Source organism: Triturus cristatus, chromosome 3_1, assembly GCF_964204655.1.
Source record: "Triturus cristatus chromosome 3_1, aTriCri1.1, whole genome shotgun sequence".
Lineage (NCBI taxonomy): Eukaryota > Metazoa > Chordata > Amphibia > Caudata > Salamandridae > Triturus > Triturus cristatus.
In genome coordinates, this window is record NC_140583.1 from 1,005,417,470 (window position 1) to 1,005,429,818 (window position 12,349).

Genomic DNA, 12,349 nt, shown 5'->3' on the forward strand with positions numbered 1-12,349 from the left:
ACTCGAACCTGGTTCCCAAGTTCCAAAGTCGGCAGTCTTTTGCATATTGGATTAGGTGTCTCCTCCGGGCACTTAAATGTTGGGTGTTTCCGCCTCACAGCGGCGCTATAAAGCCCAGAGCACAATTCTGCACTTAATAAGAAAAAAACTAGAACTTCTTTCCGTAGTAATTTGCAATGCAATAGGTCTCGTATTTACGCGCGTTTGAGCTATTGACATTGCAAATGACAATGCATTTATCTGTTTTTAAAACTTAAATAAAAGGCAGTCATTTGCAATGTCAATAGCTCAAACTCGCGTAAATGCGAGACCTATTGCATTGCAAATGCTTGTTCCTTAAACTGTAGCTGTGAATTGGTACACCCAGTTGGCAAGTTACCCCTGTAAGGTCCTAGTATATGTTACCAGTCATACCCAGGGCAGGGATGCTAAAGGGGTGCCAGGGCTGCAGCCCTTATGGTACCACCCTGAGGGACACGAGTGAAACCAAAAGGTTGCAGGCCAGCCATGTGAGCCTCGCACAAGCAGCTTGCCTGCTCGAGTTTGACCCTGCACACACCATGTGGGACTGGGTCACCTCACTGCATGTAATACAGGTCAGTCACCCCTAAAGTAGGCCTCCCGTTAGCCCAGGAGGCAGAGTGCATTATATTGTATGTGTGGAAATATATGTACAAGCATACATTTCCCTTTGGTATCATTCTAAACGTAATTGTACAGCAAGTGCCCAACCCACAATAGGATAACATGGGCTGGACACTGGACATCTCCAGATGTCCAACTCCATTATGGAACGGTAAATTCCTTTCATGTTTGGTGTCAAACACAGTGCTTTTTACCCCAGACATGATAGTGGTGTCAAGGTTTAACAAGCATATACTTAGCTGGCACTTTAGACAGTGCCCACCAAGTCAACCCAGTGTTCTTGTGCCTTGGCAGGCTTTTGCAAGTGTTTGCCGCCGAGACAGAGATTTGACCAAATGCTGGGGAATGTGTGCAGCTCCCAGAGGTCAGAGACAAAGACCTGTGTGTGCAGAAGGTAACACCTCCACACACACAGGATGACTAGTCAATAGTAACCTCCAAGGCCTCACCAGCGCTTCTGGACAAAGGAATTTGTCCCCCATCGAGGACAAAGCCTCTCCCTACCCCAGGCACTGTCTTTCGAGGCTGGTGGGTAAATTAGCTATTCAGGAGGTGAACACATCCACAAGGCTTAACATACTTCTAGGGTGCTGTAGCTGATGTGCATAGTCGAGGATGGCTTTGGCCATCTGGAATTTAGCCTGAAAAGTAGGTTCTAACTGGTTTAGTGACATACACTTACAGAATGTGGTCACTAAAGGGGAGGATTAGCCACAAGAGTAGATGCCCAAGGGCTACCAGTTCTCACACCCACTAACACCCCCTAAATCTAGGAATTAAGGTGCAACCTGGGCACCAGAACCTTGAATTCAATGTGATACCGAGAAGAGACCTACTTCCACGACAAGGCCAGTTCCAAAAGGAAGAAGAACCCCTCTGCAAACTCCAGACTTCACAAGAACTCCCTTGGGCTACAGGAACTAGTCCCCTGCAGTCGGCAGGCACAAACCCCTAAGTCCATGACCTTGAAGTACTGTCCAATGATCTGTCCGGTGTGGCCACTCAAACCTAACTGGGCAGGTGGTTTCTGGAAACTGTAGTCCTTGCCCTCAGTGAGGCTCAGCTTTCTACAACATTCCCCTGGTCCTCTGCAAGAAGATTTCCTCAACCACAGTGCTTGCAGGTACCAAGGCTTGTTAGTGGCAGTCCGATTACTACCTGATTTAGTCGACACTTCAAAAGAAGGGTCCACCTGCACAAATGACCATCCACTCCTGTGGCTCTATCAAGAAGATCCTGCACTTGTTTTCATCCTCTCTTGTCATACCTCGCAGCACCAGTTGCTGCGCATCCTGTTCAGCACCACGGATAGCAAGAAGCACCTCCGCACCTGAGTCCTCTGAACCAGGTAGATCCGATCTGCCTGGAGACTCCAGGTAGGTCCAAGGCCAGATCCTTGCTTAAATTAACTTAACTTAAATTAACTTGCTTAAATCAACTCACCCCGCAAGTACCTTTTTGCTAAGGTAGCCATTCAAAGACCCTGATTGACAGCTCAGTTTGACAGCCAAAGTACACCTCTGCAACCCGCTCCCCTGAGCGAGGTAAAATTGTGCTAGCTGTTGTTAACTGGTCTAGGGACTCACGAGGCCTTAACTCTGAGTGGGTTCCGTTGAACTCGTTCTCTAAATAACCAAGTGCAGATATGCGTTTTTCCCATTGACAGCGGTGTTAAATGTTTAACACTTTAAAGTACTCGGAGCTCTCGGAGTGCAGAAAACTCCACTCCGTGTAGAGCAGCGGAGTTTTTTCACCGCTCACGAACGGTAAGTTGGCAAGCTCAAGCTCCCGCTTGGGTAGAATTTCCACTCGAGCGGCAGGAAGATCAGCGCCAACTGCAGTCCGCACTGTACTCCCCCACTTGCGGAACCCCACAGAGTTTTTTTGTCTCTTCGCGGAGTTCTGCTTAGCTAAACTTCCCAAACTATGCCCAGGTAAAAATCAGCTCTATTTTTATAAATTGGTGTCAGATTTCTCTCGAGTCTTGTCGATTGCTTATTGTCCATGTTGGTGATGTGAAATGCTTAACACATGTTCCTCTAAGTAGCCTGTCTGCTCTTTGCCACTCTACCAGCACTGAGTGAAGGTGTACAAGAGAGTACCCAGGGTCCACCTTTATGTATTATGCTAGTATTACATGGTAAGCCACCCTGCCATATCCCATAATACTTTCACCTTGCAACAGTAATTAATACTCATTGATTCATTGATCAAACTTCAGTCTCTTTTGCTATTGATTTTATATTTGTTTTGGCTCCATGGTGGCTATAAATAAAGAGATTTATATGCAATATACAGTTTTTGTCAGCATACAGCCCTGATGCTCGAGCAACGTTTCTAAAGGTGATCCAAGGTTATCGAGAAACCCCTATTTACCTTTGTGGAGTGAACTGTGGGACACTGTCCAACAGGCAATTCCCACCTCACCTATAGTGCCTCTCCCTTTTTGAGGAAGAATTCCTAGTGTAAATTGTTTGAATTAACGTCACTGATACAAAATGGAATGTGCTTAAAACTGCTTCAATTGCCACGTTTACCTGAAAAGTCATTTGATGGAGAATCCTCAACTACTTTTAATGTTTTAAAAACGATCCCGTTTTTACTAATCTTCCTCTGCCGGTGTTATTCAAAATACATCCTTTAAAGTCTATGCCATTGTTTGCAAATGTTACTGAACTGATGTGCTTAAAACACAAAAATGTCCACAAACCTCACAGATATTCATTTGGGAGACCCTTTTTTCCACTATAACATTCTATCCAGTTTTGACCGATGTTTCAGGCTGTGCTTTAAAATACACAGCTAACTAATAACTTTCCACGGATTTTCCTTGGTGTACAATACATGCAGTAATTGAAAAATGCCATCGAACTTAAAGCCTTAAAAAAGTCTACCTTTTTTTTTAACCTTGGAGATAAGCCACTCAACCAACCCCAAGACCCCATATATGTTCTTGCCATTACTCAGGAGCATGCGCCCCAAAGTCAAAGCATCGTGGCTATGGGCTTGTTTTCAGCTCCAGCACCATGGTGAATTTTACAGCTTCTTCAGCAAAGAAAGCTTCTCCAGACTCCAGGCCATTCAAGTTTCAGAGGGACCCTAAGTCATGCAAGTACATAAGCTAGTGGAACAGGTCAGCACTGGGGATTGAAGTAGTGTTACAAACAAATGATGTTCCATATTTCCCTTATCACCTGGAAAGAAAGTTCTCCATGAGCCAGTTCTTAGCATCACTTTGATCATACCTAGTGCATGTCACGTCATTTCAAATGCACAACACATCATTTAGCAGCTTGGCAAGCTTCCTCTTCTTTAAGGATAGTGCCTTTTAGCCCTCTGTCCTTAGAACACTGTTGGAAAGTGTATAATAAGTAGTGGTAAATATGCATTTACCACTGGCAATAATGCTCAGTAGGGGTCAGAATAGGTCTCAAAAAATTATTCCCATGCTCAATCCTTGGTAGCTTGGCTGCGAGCAGGCAGGCTGAACTTCAAAGACAGGTATGTAAAGCATTTAAAAACACCAATTCAGTAAATATTTAAGACACAACACACAATAAAATTCCAACACCAATTTATAAAAATAGGAAATATTGTTATCTTTTAAATGACACCAAAAAGAATAAAAATCCAATGTAGGGAACCAGGGATATTCACTTCTAAAGATTAAACACTTTTTAGTACTTAGAAACCAATAGTGCCACTTCTGGACATTTGGTCACCTCTGACCAGGACAAAGTCAAATTGTTAGGCCAACCGTGATGGAGCCCTGGTCAGACACACTATGAGGAAGGCCCCGGTCAAGATTTTTCCTTCACACTTGAATTTTTCTGGAGGATTTCTCACCAGACGTTGTGCAGTCTCCTACGACAGTCCAGATTCGATGAGGGTTTGCCGGATTGCCTTTCTCTAAGGATCTGGTCATCCTCTGGAGCTTTTTCACAAAAGTTCACCGAACGTTCCCAAACTTCTGGAACTCCTTTCTAAAGTTCCTCTTGAGGGTCCAAAGTGTCCAAAACACAATCCTAGGGTCTGGAATCTCCAAGAAGGGCCTTGAAAGGTTGGGAACACAGTTCCCACAAAGTGCACCTGGAGAGCACCCTTAAAAGTCCACTGGATACACTCCAGGCAGGGGACTCTTGGCGGAGTTGATGCAGCCGTGTTCTGTCAACCTGTATCTTTCAGGGAGCTCACTCTTTATTCCTCTTGAAACAACGTACTCCAAAGGGCTGTAGTTCCAGATAAGGCAGCAGGCGCAGTCAGTCAGAGTGCAGGGCCTGATGGTGCAAATCAAGTTTCCAGCTTGGCATACCTTCTTTGTTCCTCGTAAAGCAAGGTACACCGAAAAGGGCTGTAGTTACAGATAATGCAGCAGGCGCGGTCAGTCAGAATGCAGGGCCTGATGGAGCAAATCAAGTTTCCAGCTTGGCGTCCATTCTTTATTCATCTTAAAGCAAGGTACACCCAAAGGGCTGTAGTTACAGATAATGCAGCAGGCGCGGTCAGTCAGAATGCAGGGCCTGATGGTGGAAATCAAGTTTCTAGCTTGGCGTACCTTCTTTGTTCCTCTTAAAGCAAGGTACACCCAAAGGGCTGTAGTTACAGATAATGCAGCAGGCGCGGTCAGTCAGAATGCAGGGTCTGATGGTGCAAATCAAGTTTCCAGCTTGGCAATCCTTCCTCTTCTCTCAGTTTCAAGCAACAGAGCTGAGAGGCACTGCACCTCTCAGATACTTATTCAGTGTTCTCTGGGGTCACACAGAAGGGCACCCCTGTCCAATGAGGTGCAGGACAACACCCCAGAGCATGGCCATTTCCTCCAAAGTGTGGCACAATGGTGAAATGAAGAGCCTTCACAGGTTTCTTGTAGTTTTGTGGTAGTTTATTCATCAAACAGCATCCCAGCAGAGAGTAGCTTCTTCAACATTAATCTCTCTCTTCTAACTGTTTATCCTAGAACATGTCATCACTTCCATTCTATCTGTAACTAAGTAACAGGGCTATGACATAAGTAGTAGACATCTCTACATATCTCCTTTTCATACAATACAACAAACGTGAATATATAATAATAATGAAACAAGGAAAAAACAAAAAGAAAGAAAGAATAATCAGTACAATAAGATATAAAGATAAACTTTGGGAATCTATACCCAATGTTCTGCAGGTATATTTTCCAATTGATATCTTATGGTCGACACACTTTGCAAACATTCCCTAAACTCCAAATTGTACCATCTTCCAAAATAACAACATTGGATTTTACATCTTTGACCTGAAAAGGTCCTATATATTTGCTTTCACCTTTACGAACCCATTCATTTTTTCGTACTACAACCCAATCTCCCACTTGAATATACACTTGGTTTGCACCTTTTCTGGAGTTGTACACACTTTTAATCTTTTTTCTTGACCTTTCTCAACTTTTTTTAACACTTGTTCATGGTCAACCCATATCCCTTCCTTCTTACACAACCATACAAGACATTCTTTTTTTCCTGGTTCTCTTCCCTTAAGAGACACAAAAGGAGCTACCCCAGTACTGAAATGGGGAGTAATTCTATGCATCCACATCATTCTCCTTAACTCTTGTCTCCAAGACAATCCTCTCTAAAATTAAATGAGGACAAAACCGAGATCCTGTTCCTCGGCCCCCCCTCTCCAACTACCATTACACAGCTATGGCCCCTCAGCCTGGGCCCACCCCCATCTCCAAAGGAGGACATCAAGAGCTTAGGAGTCTGGCTTGATAAATCCCTAACTCTTAATACCCAGGCAACCAAGACCTCAGCAACCTGCTTCGGATTGATCGGATGCTGAAAAAAATCCTCCCTATCCTACCCCTCGAAGCCAAACAAATCGTCATTCAGGGCCTCATTCAATCTCGGCTTGACTTTAATAATGCCCTCTACTTAGGAGCCCCAGAATATGTATTAGAAAAACTACAACGGACCCAGAATTGTGCAGCCAGGACACTACTACAGATACCCCGCAGAGAATCAGTCAAGGCGGGGATCCGATCTCTCCTCTGGCTCCCTGTCAGGGAAAGAGTAAAATTCAAGGCCCTCTGTATCTCGCACCAAGCCTTTTACAGAGTGGGCCCCCAGATCAACCACCCCCTTCTCACTCCATACCTCCCCGGCAAACAGCTCCGATCTTCTAACGCCTGCCTTGCCACAGTTCCCCGAATAAAAAGATCCAGGGCCGGAGGCAGGTCCTTCGAGTTCAATGCGTCCAGACTATGGAACTCCCTTCCCCCCTCTTTAAGATCCAATCAGACTCTCTCCTCATTTCGCAAAGAATTAAAAACCTTCCTTTTCAGAAACTAAACACCTCACCCCAGCTTCAGAGTACTTTGATCTCTACTCAGCGCTTGGACGCCCTCGGGCAGCAGTCGCGCTATATAAATCTCCTTTTCATTTAATTTCATTACATCCATTTGCAAGGGACAACTGTATATTTTCCATAACAATTCGATTCCCATCCTCGTCGCCATGAAATGAAGAGCCTTCACAGGTTTCTTGTAGTTTTGTGGTAGTTTATTCATCAAACAGCATCCCAGCAGAGAGTAGCTTCTTCAACGTTAATCTCTCTCTTCTAACTGTTTATCCTAGAACATGTCATCACTTCCATTCTATCTGTAACTAAGTAACAGGGCTATGACATAAGCAGTAGACATCTCTACATATGGTCTCCCAGAAATCACTATTTCTCCAAAATGCAATATGGCTGAAGTCTCAGCAGAGAGGCGAGAGCTGGCTAAACCAACCTCCTGGATGGCTCATCTCCATATTCTCCATCCCCCTGGCACATTCCTTCCTTAAGTCTGCCGTCTAGCTGGGTTCAAAGAGTAGGGGTGTATATGAAACATTCTTCTTATGCCTGTCTCCCCCTTCATTTGAAGATCATTGTTTATGATAGCTCCCCCTTGCTCTGGCATTCCTCTGTAGCAGAACCCTCTACTCTGACCAATCAAGACAGACAACTGGAAGGCTGAAATTTGGCTTACAGACAAGAACGTCTTATAACATCTTGTTTGCACATTTTAGGATAAACTTCTTGCCATGTTATCCTACGTGGCTGGGGATCTGGATTGGGGAAAATGAATTGGGCAATTTCTCCAACACCAAGGATTATAAAACATCTTTTATAAGGACCCTACCTGTATCTACAGGAACACCCCACCCCTGGAACAACTAGGGAAGACTTTAGGGGTTCTGAATATGTCAAAATATCACAGATTCTCACTCCACAGTCCTCCTAGCACAAAAGTCGATTTTGGGAAGCACTTTACTACAATGTGGGAAGTGAGGTGCGCAATTTCAAGAAACCCAAGGCATATAAAACCTAATTTATAAGGGTACTCCTTATAAGTACATGATCCCCACCACTGGGACACCTAGGGGAGACTCTGAGAGTACCTAATATGCAAAATATTGTTGTTTATTAATTTGTAAGTGCCTCAGACACCAAAGTCGAGTTTGGGCACTATTTACATGTTAAAAGCAGTCCTGCAACACAGGGCTGCTTTTAAACTGACCTCAGGCCTCAGCAGTGCACACATGCAAGTACTGAAAACGCTGCTGGCCTCTAAACTGCCATGCCCTATTATATACTAGGGACTTAAAGGTAGTTTTGATCCCCCCGCACTATGAAGTACTGGGGACTTATAGGGGAGGTCACGCCAATCACATGGGTTCCCCAACCCATAATGTACCCTAGTGTATGTAGGTTTTTTCACTGTTTTGTAAGTGTCTTTCAGAAAAGCACTGGCCCTGGGCCTGGTTAGGCAGAGTCCAGGGACAGTCAGAGTCAGTTACCACCAGTACCAGTCAGCAGAAAAATGAGGGGTGCCCAGGGCACAAGGATGACTTTGCAACATAACCCCCCAAACAAAAGGTGATGGGTTACTAACATACACCCTGATTGTCCTCATCAGCTAAGTGGGAAAAACTGGAAAGCCCATTAGCATTTGCATGGACAACCCCAGGTCTGTGTTGCACTGTAAAGTCAATTCCCTGTAGAGAAACGGACCCCCTTAACAGCTTGGGATTCTCCCCTCTCATCTGCATGAGCCATCTGAGAGGCCTGTGGTCAGTTTAAACATGAAAGTAAATCCCAAACAAATAAGGCCTCAGCTTTTTCAGGGACCAAACCACAGCAAAAGCCTCTCTCTCAATGGCACTCCACCTCTGCTCTCTGGGAAGAAGTCATCTGCTAATAAAGGCAACTGGCTGATCAAGGCCTTCTTCATTTACTGTGACAACACTGCCCAACTCCCTTGTTCTGAAGCATCTGTCTGACCCACACATTCTTTTGTGTAATCAGGGGCCATCAGCACTGCTGATAAACACATAACAGCTTTCAGAGAGTCAAAAGCCTTCAGACACTCTGGGGTCCAATCCACCTTTTTATGCCACTTCTTAGAAGTCAGACCTGTTAGGGGCCCCATAATGGTCCCATAATTTTGCACAAACCTTCTATAGTACCAAGTCAGTCCAAGGAATGCCCTGACCTGAGTCTGGGTAACAGGAGCTGTTCAGTCCAAAATAGTTTGAATCTTGACATGGAGAGGCTGTACATGGCCTCCACCTACCAGGTGGCCCAGGTACACCACAGAACTTTGCCCTATTTGCATGGCCTGAAGCACTTCCCTCAGGTGGCTTAAGTGATGCCCCCGGATAGAACTGTTTACAGCTATATCATCATAGTAAGCTGCACTGAACTGCTCTAACCCAGTAAAAGACCCCGTTCACTAACTTTTGGAAGGTGCCATGTGCATTCTTTCAGCCAAAGGGCATTACCTTGAACATATAATGTCCCTCTGGGGTGGAGAATGCTGACATCTTCTTTGCTCCATCTGTGAGGGCAACCTGCCAGTAGCCTGAAGTGAATTCAAAAGTACTCAGGTACTTAGCAGCCCCTAACCTGTCAATGAGCTCATCAGCTCTAGTTGTAGGGTGAGCATCAGTCTTTGTGACTGCATTCAGCTCTGTAGTCTGCACAGAACCGTAACTCCTTGGGTCCCCCTTTGGATTAGGCTTGGGCACCAGCACCACTGGACTGTCAGACGGTTCAACTACCCCCAACTCCAGCATTTGAGCTAACTCTGCCTTAATGCTGGCTCTGACATGGTCAGCCAACCTGCACAGTTTAGTTTTGACAGGTAGGCTGTCACCAGTGTCAATGTGTTGCACACATCACTCAGTAATGCCTGAGATCAGAGAGAACAGGCCAGCAGATTGCTCCAGCACCTGCTTGCAGTCTCTGTGTTTCTGGTCTGTCAATTTGAGAGACAGTACAACTTCCTTATTGACACATCTTCCCCATTACTGGAGAGTAGGTCAGGCACTGGCTTCGTTTCCTCATCCACTCCCTCATCAGTGACCACTAACATGGTCATATCTGCCCTGTCATAGTGGGGTTTCAATCTGTTCACATGCAGGACCCTATGAGATTCCTGGGGATGTCAAGGTCAACCAGATAAGTGACCTCACCCTTCTTTTCTAAGATTGTAAAGGACCCACTCTACTTGTAATGGAGGGCCCTGGGAGCCACAGGCTCCAACTTCCACACCAACTGCCCTGGAGTATACTCAGGCATACCAGTGCTCCATGAGCTCCTGGCTAGCCTCCAGTTTTCTGCTTGCCTTGTACACGTACTCTGACATTCTAGATCTCAGGCCTAGCACATAGTCAAGCACATTGTCCTTTGCTTCTTTGAGAGGCTTCTTCAAAGACTCAGCAGGCACACTGGCCCCCTCACTGGGTGTCCAAACAACAACTCAAAGGGACTGAAACCAACCCCTTTCTGTGGAACCCGTACAAACAGTAGGCATAGGAGGAGAACATCCCATCTCCTCCAGAGTTTCTCAGACAACCCATTGATCATGCCCTTCAGGGTCTTGTTGAACCTCTCCATCAGACCATTTGTCTGAAGGTGATAGGGGATGATGAACTTGTAGTCGACGCCACACTCATCCCACATCACAGTCAGATAGCTGGACAGAAAGGTTTTGCCTCTATCTGATACAACCTCTTTCAGAAAACCCACTCTGGTGAACACACCAAGCAGTGTTCTAGCCACTGCAGGAGCATCTATGGTTTTCAGAGGTATTGCTTCAGGGTACCTAGTGGCATGGTCAACTACCACAAAGATGTACCTATTCCCTGATGCAGTAGATTGGTTCAGGATACCAACAATGCCCATCCCCACCCTTTCAAAAGGAACCCCAACCACTGGCAGTGGTATTAGGGGAGCCTTTGTCTTGCCCCCTGCCTTGCCACTGACCTGACAGGTGACACAGGAGCTGTAAATCTCCTTTACCTTTTCAGACATATGGGGCCAGTAGAAATGGTTTACCAACTGGTTCCAAGTGTTTGTCTGTCCCAAATGTCCTGCTAAGGGGATATCATGACCGAAGGTCAGGATGAACTCTTTGTACTTCTGGGTGGCCCCCTCCTTGAGATTTCTGGCCTCAGTATAAAGCAGTCCATCTTCCCAGTAGATTCGGTGAAACCCACTGTCTTTCCCATCCTCTTGCATAAAATCCGCCACAAGCTCTCATGGGTGGGACAGTCTCTCTGTCCCTTACTAAACTCTTCTCTGGAGGGTGCATCTGCTCCTGTCAGTTCTGCCAAATCTGACAGTTCTGGCAGGGATGGAGTCCCACCCTCAGAGGCCAGATCCTCCTCATCAGGGTTAAATTCCTCCTGCACCTCTGGTGTTCCCTGGGCTGGCTCACCAAGCTCAATACCCTTGTCCTTGGATGCTTGGCCCTTTGTTATAGGGTCCAAGTGTCCAGCCTTTCTTTCTGGATAGACTGTGACCTAGTCACAGCACATACCCACTCAGTAAGCTCCAATATGTCCATATGGAGACCCCTCTCCACTTCTGACCACTCAGGTGCTTCGAGGTCATTGCCCAGTAAACACTGGACTGGGAGCACAGGAGACACAGCTACCTTCAGAGAGCCTGTCACACCTACCCATTCCTAATCGACCACAGCCATAGGATGGAGTTTAGTAGTGCTGTCTGCATAGGTCACCTTGTGAAACTCACCAGGTAGCAACCTTGCCTGAGGCACCAGCGTGTCTAGCCACTGTGTCTCTGATAGCCTTCACCTCAGCCCCATTAACTTTAGGCCACTGCCAGAACTTATCCATGTTTGGAGGTAAGGCACCCAGGGTTCAATATGCATCCCACCCAGGGACACTAAGGTTGCTTCTACTACCTGCCTACCCCTCTCTGGGGCACTCTCCACCCCCACCGTTTCACTGGCAATCCCTGGGGATGGTCCATTAGTGGGGGGCTTCTTGGTGCAGACAGCATCTCCCTTTTTGTGCCCTGGTTGGTTACAGTCAAAGCACCCACCTTTGAGGGATCAAAGAACCTACCATTCTGTCCCTGATACTCCCTCCCTTTGAATTTGGATTGGCTCAGGCCCCCCCTCCTTGTTCAGGTTTTTGTGGGTCTTTGGAGAACTCCTTCTGCTTTTGACCTTCTTTTCCCCTGGTTTTAGACCTGGCATCTTTTGGCGTGTTTCCTCTGTCTTTTTGCTTTTGACCTCCTGGTTTTTGCGATACTCTGGATCTTGTTTTTGATGGTTTAGTGTTTCTGTGCACTTTAATACAGCTGATCAGTACTAAAGTGCAAGTGCTCCTACGGTAAATTGTGTTATAAATTTGTGTTTCCATGATTGGCT